General features: G+C 49.0%; 1 protein-coding gene across 3 annotated transcripts in view; it reads right to left on the reverse strand.

Moving 5' to 3' along the window:
- The window catches only part of CCSAP (centriole, cilia and spindle associated protein), a 157,582-nt gene extending 143,343 nt beyond the window's left edge, over positions 1-14,239 (reverse strand). For 2 of the 3 annotated variants that reach the window (XM_075339716.1, XM_075339714.1), the window contains exon 1: positions 14,126-14,239. The gene's annotated coding sequence lies outside the window, so the exon portion shown is untranslated. Of the gene's footprint in view, positions 1-11,553; positions 11,604-14,125 lie in introns of all 3 variants that reach the window. The other variant, XM_075339715.1, reaches the window with a different exon arrangement.
- Between the last annotated feature and the right edge of the window lie 552 nt (positions 14,240-14,791).

A 14,791-nucleotide genomic window follows, 5' to 3' on the forward strand; every position in this document is an offset into this window, starting at 1 on the left:
GCACCCAGCCCTCCATGTATAATGCAGCCAGCCTCCCCAGTCCTCCATGTATAATAATGCAGCCAGCCTCTCCAGACCTCCATGTATAATAATGCAGCCAGCCTCTCCAGGCCTCCATGTATAATAATGCAGCCAGCCTCTCCATGCCTCTATGTATAATAATGCAGCCAGCCTCCCCAGGCCTCCATGTATAATAATGCAGCCAGACTCCCCAGGCCTCCATGTATAATAATGCAGCCAGCCTCCCTAGGCCACCAAGTATAATAATGCAGCCAGCCTCCCCAGGCCTCCAAGTATAATAATGCAGCCAGCCTCCCCAGGCCTCCATGTATAATAATACAGCCAGCCTCCATGTATAATATAGCAGCAAGCCTCCATGTATAATAATGCAGCCTCTCCAGGCCTCCATGTATAATAATGCAGCCAGCCTCCATGTATAATATAGCAGCAAGCCTCCATGTATAATAATGCAGCCTCTCCAGGCCTCCATGTATAATAATGCAGCCTCTCCAGTCCTCCATGTATAATAATGCAGCCTCTCCAGGCCTCCATTTATAATAATGCAGCCTCTCCAGACCTCCATGTATAATAATGCAGCCTCCAAAGGCCTCCATGTATAATAATGCAGCCTCCCAAGGCCTCCATGTATAATAATGCAGCCTCCCCAGGCCTCCATGTATAATAATGCAGCCTCCCCAGGCCTGCATGTATAATAATGCAGCCTCCATGTAAAATAATGCAGCCTCCCCAAGCCTCTGACCACCGTGTACCCTCTCTCTTCACGTCTCCTCGTTCCCCCGCCACTGCTCGTCCTCGCCGCTGCTCTGTCCTCGCCGCTGTTCGTTCCCCCGCCGCTGCTCGTCCTCCCCGCTGCTCTGTCCTCGCCGCTCTCCTCGTTCCCCCACCGCTGCTCGTCCTCCCCGCTGCTCTGTCCTCGCTGTCGTCCTCCCCTCCTTCCTTCGCCGCTGCTCGAATTTGCCGCAGCTCTGTCCTCACCGCCGCTCGTCCTCCCCGCTGCTCGTTCTCCCGGTGTTGCGGTCGGCGTCCTCCTGTCCTGCACTCTGTGCATTTAGCACAACAGTCGCACGGGAGTGACGTCACGGCGCAGGCACAGGGGTAGAATGATGATGCATAGCGCGGCAGCGCTATGCTTCATCATTACTGTGCGCGGTGATGGGGGAGCCGCTGCAGCCGCTGACACCAGGCAGGGGGCTCCGGTTCTGCGGCTGACACCAGGCAGGGGGTCCCGATGCCGCGGCTGACACCAGGCAGGGGGGCCCGGTGTCGTCGGTGGCACCGATTCAAATAGCAGCCGCGTGGTCTGCTGCAGAACAGCGCAGCTCCTCTCTCACTGACAGGAGCTGGCTGCTGATCTGCCTGGCGGGCGCCGGGCCCCTAACCTCCCGGGCCCGGTCATAATGACGACCGCGGTAGTTACGCCCCTGCTAGCACCCTCATCAGTAAACGAATATATCACCAGAACCACCAATACATGACTACAGTACCAAATTTACTACAACAATATATTGTAATGTCACATCCCCATATACATTTGTATCACATGAATTAACAACTCCCAGTATGTCCTTAACAATTGTAAGAAAATGCTGGGAGTTATCAGTATTTATGAAGCATTGAGTATCACAAACATACATTTACATCCAGGTACCTTGTAGGTGACATCTTCTCTGATCGGAGTCATCTTATTCTTTCTTCTCCATCTTGTCCAAACGTCATGATGACATTTCACATCCACAGCTCCTCTCTGCAGACTTCCCGGGTCTTCTGCAGCACATCTCAACATTATGCCCTTATAAATAAATAGCAGAATGATTATAATGCTCCTAAATATAAATATATGACCTACGCTGTGCGCCTGAATAAATAATTGCCCCTCACTGTGCTCCCTGCATAAAATGACCCACACAATGTCCCTCTTATGGTACATGGCCTCTTCTTTCAGTTCTGGGCCCCCTCGTCACACCGTCCTGTACATTGTGTCCCCACTATACTTCCAAATGTCTATACTGTGCCCCCTCCTCACACGCCCCCTCCTGAGCTGTACCCTCACAATGTCCCCATGCTATCCCCTCTCTATACTGCCCTCACCCTCAGTATCAAAATCACTATAGTGCAACTCAATCTCACATTCCCCCTCCTCAGCATACTGTGCCCTCACACTGCCCACCATGCTGCCCCTTCTCCATACTGCTTATCCCCCCCCCACTACCCACTCTCTATACTATGCCCCTCACACTTTTCTCCACCAATACTCTCCACTTACAATATTCTCCCACCATACTGCTGCCTCACTTTTTAATGGTGCCCCCCTGATTACTGTGCAGGGGCAAATATGACGCATGCCCCCCAAAGGTACGCTCCTGTACAGTGTACAGGAGAATACATGACTGGTACACAATATACTGTGATACAGACACCAGATGTTATACAATATACACATTATTATATACCATCTGATGTGTGTACACAGTATATCACACTACTCTGTACACTGGATGTGGTATATCATGTACACAGATATACAATGCCCTGCACTGATCACACCTGGATCTACAGGACAGGATATAACATATTCTATATGTAATATGGGCCATATAGTGTAATGTGTGCTGCAGGCTCAGATGTGACCAGTGCAGGATCTGGGTAGTGATGTCTGTGCTCTCTGCTGGAGCTCAGTGTGAGTTATTGCAGGGGAGGGATGAGGCTCCAGCCGATGACCCGGCACTGACAGCCCGACCTGATCTGCAGCAGAGCACACTCCTGCAATATCTCACACTGATCCCGGGCAGAGTGGCCGCTGACACTATGGAACCAGTCTGGTGTTATCAGCGGCGTCCTGCTCCCTCCTCACTGCAGTCTCCTGCCCGGCCGGCACCATGATTAATGACCTCATACTTACGGGATCCACTGAGACCTCCGGTCCTCCCACAAGCTCCTCTACGGAAGGAAGAAGCAGCAGCAGGTGCGCGGTGACGTCATCCTGGCAGACGCAGCCCACACAGCGTGCAGTGGGCGTGTCTGCAGCACAGTGATGGCCGGGATTGAAATACCTTAAAGGTACAGTGCGGTCTTGAACCACTGCGGCATTAATAAAATGGCGGACACACAGATGGTGGTGGGGGCCCCCTCAGAGGCTCTTGTGGTGGGGGCCCCTGGGCTGAAGCCCCGTCTGCCCCGCCTATAATCCGGCCCTGGTGGTAAGTCTGGCAATTAATTTACAACCTATTTTTTTAACAGAAATGCAGAAAGATACTGCAACCATAGCTGATGCCACAGAAGTTTGGAAAGATTTAGAAGGTTCTCTAGATCTCTTGAACCTCTCAAACAATGTAAAGGTTGCAATACAGCACCGCAAGGACCAAGCATTAAAAGAAGAACACTATTTAGCCAATATCTTGCATCCCATCTACAGAGGGAAAAAATTATCTGAGGCGGAAATCAACTCTGCAATGGAGTGGCTCGCCAATACTAACCATGACATTGTGGCAACTGTGCTGAAATTGAAGTGTGAATCTGCACCATTTCAAAAAAACATGTTTGCAGATAACGTCGTTAATGAACTAAAACCACTGGACTGGTGGAAGTCGCAATCACTTGTTCTTCCAGCAAAGATAATAAATCTAGCTACTCAGCTACTGACTGCATCGGCTTCATCCGCAGGAGTAGAGAGATTGTTTTCTTCATTTGGTTTTGTGTACACAACAGTCCGAAACCGCTTAGGAACTGCTAAAGCAGGACAACTGGTTTTCCTATTAAAAGTCCTAAATAAACAGTAGGCTTAAAGGACTGATGTATTCACTGAAGATGTTTGCTTACTTCAAACGTTAGAGATAGGCTATTGTTAAAAAGTACTTACTCTCTGTAGTTCAATTCTGAGTGTTTAATAGTGCAAATAAAAATTATTAGGTTTCATAATCAACTGTTTTAATATTTTTATTTGTGTAAAACAATTAGATTTGCAAAAAGACAAAGTTTTGCTTGTGTACAACTTGATTAAAAAATCTGATTTAAATCAAATGATTTAAATCAAAAAAATCTGATTTAAATCAAAAAAATCTGATTTTTTTGATTTTTTTAAAAAAATCAAGATTTTTATCCACCCTGTGTACTGGTGAAATCACCCGATGGGGCTCCTCTTGCCACGAGAACTGTCTGAAGACGATACAGCCCATCCGACGACCTCCGGTTCCGGAGTCCCTACCGGGACTGCCCTCGGCCTATTGGTCCTTCGCGGACGTCTTTGATAAAAAGAAGTCAGAGGTACTGCCGCCACATCGTCCTTATGACTGTGCCATCGACCTACTCCCGGGAACTACACCACCTCGAGGACGGATATATCCTCTGTCTCCTGCAGAAACAAGGGCCATGTCTGCCTACATCACGGAGAACCTGGCAAGGGGATTCATTCGGAGATCCTCCTCTCCTGCTGGAGCAGGCTTCTTCTTCGTTAAGAAGAAAGAGGGCGACCTACGCCCATGCATTGACTACCGGGGATTGAACCAAATCACCGTGAAAAATAAATACCCCCTGCCGCTCATTCCCGAATTGTTTGATCGGCTTAGAGGAGCTCGTGTGTTTACCAAGTTGGATCTTCGGGGTGCCTACAACCTGGTCCGCATCCGCTCTGGGGACGAATGTAAGACCGCATTCAATACTCGCGATGGGCACTATGAATACTGTGTGATGCCCTTCGGTCTGTGTAACGCACCAGCAGTCTTTCAGGAATTGGTGAACGACGTGTTCCGGGACCTTCTCTACGTCTGTGTGGTGGTGTATCTTGATGATATCCTGGTCTTCTCTCCGGACCTCCAGACCCACAGAGAGAACGTGCAGCTGGTATTACAAAGACTGAGAGAGAATCGGCTGTACGCCAAGTACGAGAAGTGTGTCTTCGAGCAGTCTTCTCTTCCCTTCCTGGGTTACGTAATCTCCGATACCGGTCTGCAGATGGACCCGGAGAAGGTCTCTTCCATTCTCAACTGGCCCCCTCCTTCCGGACTGAAGGCAATCCAACGCTTTCTTGGATTCGCAAACTATTACCGTCAGTTCATCCCTCACTTCTCTGCCCTGACTGCACCTCTCTCCGCCTTGACCAAGAAGGGGGCTAATCCAAAGGACTGGTCACCTGCGGCCGACGCCGCGTTTGGCTCCCTGAAACAGGCATTTGCTTCTTCCCCTGTGCTCCACCGTCCTGAGTTAAACCGACAGTTCACCTTGGAGGTGGATGCCTCCTCCTCGGGAGCCGGAGCAGTGCTCATGCAGAAGTCCTCCTCCGGGAAGATGGTTACTTGCGGTTTCTACTCCAAGGGCTTCTCAGCGCCTGAACGCAACTACACCATCGGTGACCGAGAGCTATTAGCAGTCAAACTGGCTCTGGAGGAATGGCGCTACCTTCTGGAGGGAGCAGTGTACCCCGTGATCATTTACACGGACCACAAGAACCTGGAATACCTGCGGTCCGCTCAGCGACTGAACCCACGGCAAGCCAGGTGGTCCTTGTTCTTTGCCAGGTTCGATTTTCAGCTCCATTTTCGACCCGCGGACAAGAATGTGCGAGGAGATGCCTTGTCCAGGTCATTCATGCCCATGGAACAGGAGGAGGAGACATCCCAGCCCATCATCTGCCCAAGTAAAATCATTCCGGTGGCCCCTGTCACCCTGGCCCAGATACCGCCCGGGAAGACCTATGTCTCTGAGACTGACAGGCAAAAAGTGTTGCACTGGGGCCATGCCTCGAAAATAGCCGGCCATGCTGGTCAGAAGAAAACATGGAGTACAATTGTACGTCACTACTGGTGGCCATCCCTTCGCACGGACGTCGCTTCTTTTGTCTCAGCCTGCTCCTCTTGTGCCAGGAACAAGACGCCCAAACACCTGCCATATGGTCGTCTTCTGCCTCTGCCTATACCCTCCGTTCCGTGGCAACACATTGCAATGGACTTTATTACAGACTTGCCCCTGTCCTCCGGACACACAGTCATATGGGTCGTGGTGGATCGGTTCTCCAAAATGGCCCATTTCGTCCCTATGGCTGGACTGCCCTCTGCCCAGGAACTCGCTGACGCCTACATACAGCACATCTTCCGGTTGCATGGCTTTCCATCACACATTGTGTCCGACAGAGGAACTCAGTTTACCTCCCGCTTCTGGAGGGCCCTCTGCAAACATCTGGGAGTGACTCTGGACTTTTCTTCAGCCTACCATCCTCAGTCGAATGGCCAAGTGGAACAAGTCAATCAGATCTTGACCTCCTTCTTACGTCACTACGTTAACGCCCATCACAACGACTGGTCCACGCTTCTTCCTTGGGCAGAATTCTCCCATAACCACCACGTCAGTGAGTCCTCCTCCAGCTCTCCCTTCCATGTCATTTACGGACTTCAGCCTTCCGTCCCTTTACCTGTATCCTCTTCCTCGGATGTCCCTGCTGCTGATGCTGTAGTCCGTGACTTTACAACAATTTGGGACTCTGTTAAGACGTCCCTTGGACGTGCTTCCCTGCGGATGAAGAGACACGCAGACAAGAGGCGTCTGGATCCTCCGTGTTTCTCTCCAGGAGATCTGGTCTGGCTTGTTTCCAAGTACGTCCGATTGAAGCTACCATCATACAAGCTGGGTCCTCGCTACATCGGGCCGTTTAAAGTCCTCAGCAAAATAAATAAGGTCTCCTACAAGCTGCAGCTCCCGGCCACGATGAGAATACCCAACTCCTTCCACGTCTCCCTGCTCAAGCCGGTTGTCCTTGGTCCCTTCTCCGCTGCTGCCAGTTCTGCTCCTCCTCCTATTGCTGATGATGACATCTATGCGGTAAGGGATATCGTGGCCATGAAAACCGTGCGGGGCCGACAGTTCTTCCTGGTGGACTGGGCAGGGTATGGTCCTGAGGATAGGTCCTGGGAACCCCGGGAGAATGTGGGTACTCCCCTGATACGTGTCTTCCTGTCCCGGTTACGGGGAGGGGGGCGTGGGGGAGGGGGTACTGTCACGCTCCCCGGCTCCCCTGTCACGCTCTCCTGCTCCCCTGCCACGCTCCCCGGCTCCTCTGCCAAGCGTCCCCCGCTCCACAGCCTCCATGCCCCATCACCTGCGGTCCCCAGGCAGCCCGGTCCCCGCTCCCGCCGCCCGTCGGCAACTCTGCTCCAGCCCGGCTCTCCTGCCTCCTGTTCACCGCTCCCTGCTCTGGCTTCTGGCACCCGGGCCTCGCGCATGCGCATTAGGGCGCGCGCGCGGTCATTGACCCTCTCTTAAAGGGCCAGTGTCCTCAAACAGGATATTGAAGAATCAGGTACAGGGTATATAGGGAGATCCTTTCCAAGTGGGCGGGGCCTGTTCTTCGTGTTTTGCTAAGCTAGGAGTCAGGTCTCCTTGTGTCTTGTGGTATACTTACCTATCTCTCTCCTAGAGCCGCTCCTGCCTCGCCAACCGGTCCTGACGATACCCGAACCCCGAACGGTGACGGTCTGCCATCCCGTCAGTTCATACCATCTCCGATCCCTGTGGTGACCCGTCTTCTCGCTCCGTCGGTTCCGGACTCTGCCTGACGTCATCTCGGCCTCCGAACCTGAGCTCCGTCACCCGGACTACCTTCAGTGACTCCGTGGTCCCAGGGACTTCTACTCTCCACACCTCTGAACGGACTGTCCTGCTACCCGTAGTGCTCCGGCTACCGGGCACCTTGCCTTCAGTGAGGTGTTCAGCCCAGTGGATCCACCTCCTGGGTGTGCCCGTCCACCTGGCCCTAACATGTACCTTTTTCTACCACACTTTTTCCTTCCACTTAACTGTCCATTAATATGCTTGGACACAGCACTCTGTGAAAAGCCAGGTTCTTTAGCAATGACCTTTTGTGGCTTATCCTCCTTGTGGAGTGTGTCAATGACTGCCTTCTGGACATCTGTCAAGTTAGTAGTCTTCCCCATGAATGTGTAGCCTACTGAACCAGACTGAGGGACTATTTTAAACACTTAGGAAGCCTTTCAAGGTGTTTTGTGGTTATTATTCTAATTTTCTGACAAAATTACTTTTGGATTTTCATTGGCTGTAAGTCATAATTATCAACATTAACAGAAATAAACACTTGAAATAGATCACTCTGTTTGTAATGGCTCTATTTAATATATGTGTTTCTTTTTTTGCATTAAATTACTGAAATAAATTAACTTTTTGAGGTTATTCTAATTTATTAAGATGCACTTGTAAGTGCTCAGTATAGAGCACAGGATAAACATGAATTGATCCAAAATGTTTGGCACCACAAATTGCCACCAAATAGAGTGTTCAACTTGACCCACAAAACACAAGTCTCAACTCAGGTTCATCATCGATTACTGGAAATGACACAGGGAAAAAGTATTGAACACATGAAGAAAGAGGCGCAAAAAGCCATAGAAAGTCATGACACAAGCTGATATCAGTCAGTAATTAGAAAGTAATCCTGCCACTTAGTAAAAAAATAATGTCAGCTGGTTCAACTGATGACCTATAAAAAGGTATCTCATTACTAAGGTGCCACACAAGAAACATCTCATGATGGGTTAAACTATTGCACTGACTCAAGACTTTTGCTATCTTATTATTACATAACATACTGATGGCATTGGTTATAGTAAAAAATTAAAACTACTGATAGCTCCTGTGAGCACTGTTGGGGCCATAATCTGTAAGTGCAAAGAACATAATTTCACCATAAACCAGCCACGATCAGGTGCTCCTGTCAAGATTTTAGACAGAAGTGAAAAGAATTATTAGAAGAGTTGTCCAAGAGCTAAGAACCACCTGTGGAGCACTAAGGAAAGACCCGGAATTAGCAAGTACAATTGTTTCAAAGAAAACAATAAGTAATGCAGTCAACTTCCATGGCCTGTATGCACGATCACTATGGAAGACTTCATTGCTGAAGAAAAAATATGTTCAAGTGCGTTTAAAGTTTGCTCAATAACATTTAGACATGCCTGTGAAAAACTGGGAGAATATAGTTAGGTCAGATGAGATCAAAATTGAACTCTTTCAATGTCATAAAACACCATGTTTGGAGCCCAAAAGGTACTGCATACCACCACAAAACACTATACTAATAGTGAAGTTTGGAGATGGGAACATGATGGTGTGGGGCTGTTCTTTAAAATACGGTACTGGCAAAATTCAGATCATTGAAGGAAGGATGAATGGACAAATATACTGATACATTATTAATAAAAATCTGTTGCCATCCACCAGGATGAAGAAGGTGAAATGAGGGTAGAAATTTCAGCAAGACAATGATTTCACACACACACCCAAGGAAACTCTCAGTTGGTTTCAGGAAAGAAAATAAAGCAGCTAGAATAGCCCATCCAATCACCTGGCCTGAATCCAAAAGAAAATTTATGGAAGGAAATAAAGCTTAGCGTTCATAGAAAGAGCCCATGGGACCTTCAGGATTTGAAGAGTGTGAGGAAGAATGGGCCACAATCACCTGAGCAATGCATGCGACTAGTTTCTCAATACAGGAGGGATCTTGAAGCTGTCATCACTAACAAAAGCTTTTGAATGAAGTATTAAAGGAAGCCTGTCACCAGATTTCTTCCCTATAAGCTGTGGGCACTACCAGTAAGAGCTTATATACAGCATTCTAGAATATTGGTCTTGTCCGGTACCTCTCTTGCGATCACCATTCTCCTTCCCAGCTCCTTGTGGATGACGCGTCCTACATCCACACAGAGGCTTCCGTTGCTCTAATGCGAAGTTCTGTCTGCCCTGCTGAGGGCAGATCAAAGTATTGTAGTGTACATGTGCGGGCGGTCTTTGACCTTTCCTTGCGCCTGCGCATTGCAGTACTTTGCTCTTACCTCAGCTGGGCATAGAAAAGTGTGCATGTGCAAGATCACAATGGAGGCCTCTGTGTGGATGACATAGAACACGTCGTCTAAACAGAGCTGGGAAGGAGGACATCGATGGAGGGAAGATAGGAGGCGACAGACCGAGACCAGCGGTGCCCATTGGACCCGACCGCCCCTTAGGTGAGTATAGTAAAAGCTGTTTTTTACGTTATACAGAACGGCCTGGGCACCTATACACAATATTCTAGAATGATGTACCGTATTTTCAGTTTTATAAGACGCACGCCAAATTCAGAGCAAGAAAAGGTGAAAAAAAAATGGGGTCCGTCTTGTAATCTGGTGGTGTCTTATCGGAGGGGGCAGTAGCAGTGGTGGAGGAGGCTGTGCTAGTGCTGTGGCAGAGACTGGGGCGGAGACTGGGGCTCGGGCTGCGGCTGGTGCAGAGGATGGGGCTTGGGCTGCAGCAGCGGCTGGTTCTGCCATGCTGGGGCAGCTGTGCTTGGGCTCGGGCTGCGGCGGCGGAGGATGGGGCTCGAGCTGCGGAAGAGGATGGTTCTACCTTGCTAGGGTAGCTGTGCTTGGGCTCCGGCTGCGGCAGCTGCTGCTGCGGCTGCAGATGGTGAGTGCTTCAAAGAAATGGCGTCCGAGAAGCCGAGAGCTCATCTGTGCAAACGCCACCTCCGGGCGCCATTTTCCTGAAGTCGGCTGGAGGGAGATCAATAGGCTGGAGGCCTGCGCAGATGAGAGCCAAGAGCTCCAGCTGCGCATGCGCCAACTCCGGGGCGGCATTATTTGAAGTCCTCATTGCCCGACCCGCAGCGCCAGTAAAGCCGCTGGAGACCCTGCACAGCAGTTCCAGCACCAGCCACTGGAGACAACGTGCAGACCCCGTAAAGCTGCTGCAGCCGCCAGAGACCCCGCACAGCAGCTGCTGATACTGCACAGCTGTCCCAGCACCAGTCGCCGCAGACCCCGCACCAGCCCAGCCACTGCAGCCCCTGCACAGCCGCCGCAGCATTCCCCAGGTCTCTTGTGATCCCTTTCCACCCCCCCAGTAAGCAACATTCAGATTATATGACGTACCCCTCACTTTCCTCCCAAATTTGTGGGAGGAAAGTGCGTCTTATAATCCGAAAAATACGATATATAAGGGCTGACTGATGGTGGCCTCATCTTATAGGGTACAAATATGGTGACAGGTTTCCTTTAATTAAATTTCAGTCAGTGTGTTCAATACTTTTTCCCTGTGCTATTTCTCATTATTACACATAAATTAATTTATGGACATTTATGGGTTGATTAATTTGCCTTTGGGGATTGGATGGGTTGTTACCGATATCTTGTGAGAATTTCATGTCAATAGCGCCTTTAGAAATACATTTACTTAGAAAATGGGTGAGGTGTTCAATACTTATTTCACTCTCTGTATATGCAGTATTTTTTTCTGTTTAATAGATTTAAAAAGAAATGTTCAGCAAACGTCAGTAACAAGTTAGAAAAAAATCCCCTAAAAGTAAAAAAAAAAAAAAACTCATCAAGAAAAAACACTCAGGAAAATAAAAAAAGATTTAAAAGACTCCGGAGAGAAGGAGCAATTCCGGAACTGATCTCTGGCAGATTAAAATAAAGACATAAAAAGATGAAAAACAGAAATGCTTGCGGAACATAAAGAGTGGCCACTTATCTATTCGGGCAGTCTGAACAGTGGACCCACTCATTAGAATGAAGTGTGACATTCTGGAGTGTTTTCAGCAGAACTTCGGTCTACAAAAAGAAAAAAATACATAAAAGATCCATAGCGTAATGTGTCCGTGTGCTTTTTGATTTAAAATAAAGAAGAAATACACAATGGATCGCGCACACACAGTAAATGTGAAAGACACCTTCAAAACGTAGAGATAAAGGCCCTATGCGCACAGTGCGTTTTTTGCTACGTTTTCACAGCGTTTTTGCCCCGTTTTTGGGTGCAGTTTGTGGTCCTCAACTGCATGCAGTCCTTCCCCAGCAAAGTCTAACATTTCAGAAAGGCTGGCCGCACGTTGCTTCTTTTTTGCCTGCGGTTTTGGTTGCAGAAAAAAGAAACAGCATGTCACTTCTTTTCTGCATTTTTCCCTGGGTTTTGCCATTGACAATGTTAAAAAAACACAGGGACAAAAATTCTGGCAAATACGCACCAAAAATGCAGCAAAAACGCATGCGTTTTTTTTCGGCCAGAGGTACATTTTTTGCTCAAGAAACAAAACTTCTGTGTGCCCACGATCAGGGCTCGCTGCGTCCTGGATGTAGCGGGTCCCGACCTGCGGGTCTGCGACTCTCCTCCGTAGGAGACCGCAGCTACTTGTACCCACGATCAGGGTTCAGTGCGCTGCAGTCTCTCACTTGTGTTCTCCCTACAGAGAACGCATGCAAATCCGCAGCAAACAATAGACATGCTGCGGTCTGGAAAGCTGCACCGCAGGTCAGTGTTTGCTGCGGAAAAAAACAAGCACAGTGGGCACGGGATTTCTAGGAATCCCTCCACTATGCATGTACTGTACACCGCAGGGTTTTGGACGCAGCGAAAACACACTACATCCAAAACGCTGCAAACACTGATCGTAGCACGCAGCCTAAGGCCCCCTTCACACGTCCGTGAAAATCACGCACATTTTTCACAGATGTGTCAAAGGTGCGTATTGCCCTCCGTGTTGTGTTAATGGCACACGTGTGTTAACCGTGATAACACAACGGGAACTTTCTGCTCACCTGTCCCTGGTGTCGCTGTCCGTGGTGCTGCTCTTCGCTCTCCGGTCCTGCCGACTCCCCGCTGCTGCTACTTCCAGCCTTCAGTGGAGTGAATATGCAATGATCATAATGAGCGGGGGTCGGAAGCAAGTGCCAGCAGTGGCAGAGGCAGCAGTGCTGGAGAAGGTGAGTATAGAAATTCTTTTTTTTTTTTCACAGACACGTGTGTTTTCTTCAGTGCGTGTAACACGGAACACATGTGTGCGGTCCGTGTGACACCCGTGATGCCGGAGAAAAACTGACATGTCTATGTGTGGAACATACGGGCACACGTATGCTCCACACATACACACGGTCCATGGCAAAACACATACGTGTGGGCAGACCCATTGATTTTATTGGGTCTACGTGTGCCCGTGTCTCCGGCACGTGAGGAAACGGACCAAACACGTGCCGGAGACATGGATGTGTGAAGGGGGCCTAAGGGAGTGAGAACACAAGCGAGAGACCGCAGCGCACTGAACCCTGATCGTGGGTACGAGCAGCTGCGGTCTCCTGCTTTCTCCTGTGGAGGAGACTCGAGGGCCTGCAGGTCAGGACCCGCTACGTTCTGAACGCAGTGAGTTCTGATCGTGGGCAAATACCCTAAGGCAAGTCACAAGGGGTTTTATTAAATCTACGTAATCTCTAATCTCAGTTTACTGCAAAAGAGATACACAGCACAACTAACCCTGTTATGCCGCCATATGGTTCCCTACAACATGGCTCCATGCTTTGTCTTACATAACTCCGATGGCAGTAATGGCCTCTAGCTCCATAGAAGTGAATGGGAGTGCAGATTCTGTATTCATTACTCTGTACTATAAAGGACACAATAAGGATACTTTCACAGTGGGCTGATCTCAGCAGAGAGTGAATAGACTTCCAACAGGCTGCTGGGACAGTACACCAGTGGATTTCCCACAAATTAGTGGTGGAAATCTCCCAGCATATCCGTCTCGTTACTTCATGAAGACACAGCGTACAACATGGGTGCATGGAGGACCCCAACATATGATAAGTCGGGGGATGAACCCAAGTATTCCTGCAGGTCTTCAATAGACGGGTTTAAGAAAGAAAGCGCAGTGGGTGGTCACATACCAGAACCCTGTCCACCTAGAAGGTCACTGGGGGATCAGGGCAGTGGTACAGAACATATCTGCAGGGAGCACAGCTGCTGACCACCCACGTACTAGGTGGAGCTGGTGGAAAACGAGAAGAGACAGGTATCATGAGGCATAATGGCAAAGTATGATAGGAACACTGCAACCGTGCCCAGCGGAGGGGCATCTGGAGAGCTAAACATGCAAGCCACCATTACATCACAGCCTCCATTGTACAACATGGTGCCAGATGGTGCAGGAAGGATCACCACTGGCATCACCGCCGCCCCGCCATATGCCGCTGCCATAGTGGGCACCACTTCCTCCAGGACACCTGTGAGATGGCTCACGAGCCGCTCCGTGCCCACAGCCGGTCTCCGACCACCTCGCTGTGTGGTAGCATGTGGGCAGAATACTCACAACTAACAGCGCTGGCGGCTTCTGCCCATTCTCAGCTTCTTCTCCCTCTCTCTGTGCCATAAACACTTGGTGATTATGGGGTTAAAGTCAGCGCTCCAAAGCCTGAAGATGGCCCGCCTCTTCCTGCTCAGCGGCGGGGGCCGGGTGTCATGGCAACACAGTCTCTAATGCTATTATTGACATTTCTTCTATCCATCCAGCTACATGGATATATATAGAAATCAGATGGCTATGTATCTAAATCAGATGGATATGTATATAAATCAGATAATGTGTATATAGATCAGTAGATATGTATATAAATCAGATGTATATGTATATAGATGAGATGATATGTATGTAAATCAGTTATTATGTATATAAATAATTGGATATGTATATAAATAATTGATATGTATAGAAATCAGATGGATATGTATAGAAATCAGTGTATATGTATAGAAATAAGTGGATATGTATAGAAATCAGACAGACATTTATAGAAATCAGATGGCTATGTATATAAATGAGTAGAAGATATGTATATGTGCCGCCCCTGAGGATGCAGCCGAGCTGCTCGGATCCGGGTTCGCTGTGGCTCGAGGGTCTCCGGACTCAGGGTCGTGCGGCAACTCAAATGAAGGGGGAGTATGTACAGAGAATTTAGATATAGTTCGTGACGCCACC

The sequence above is a fragment of the Anomaloglossus baeobatrachus genome, chromosome 3, assembly GCF_048569485.1.
Source record: "Anomaloglossus baeobatrachus isolate aAnoBae1 chromosome 3, aAnoBae1.hap1, whole genome shotgun sequence".
In the NCBI taxonomy this organism is placed as follows: domain Eukaryota; kingdom Metazoa; phylum Chordata; class Amphibia; order Anura; family Aromobatidae; genus Anomaloglossus; species Anomaloglossus baeobatrachus.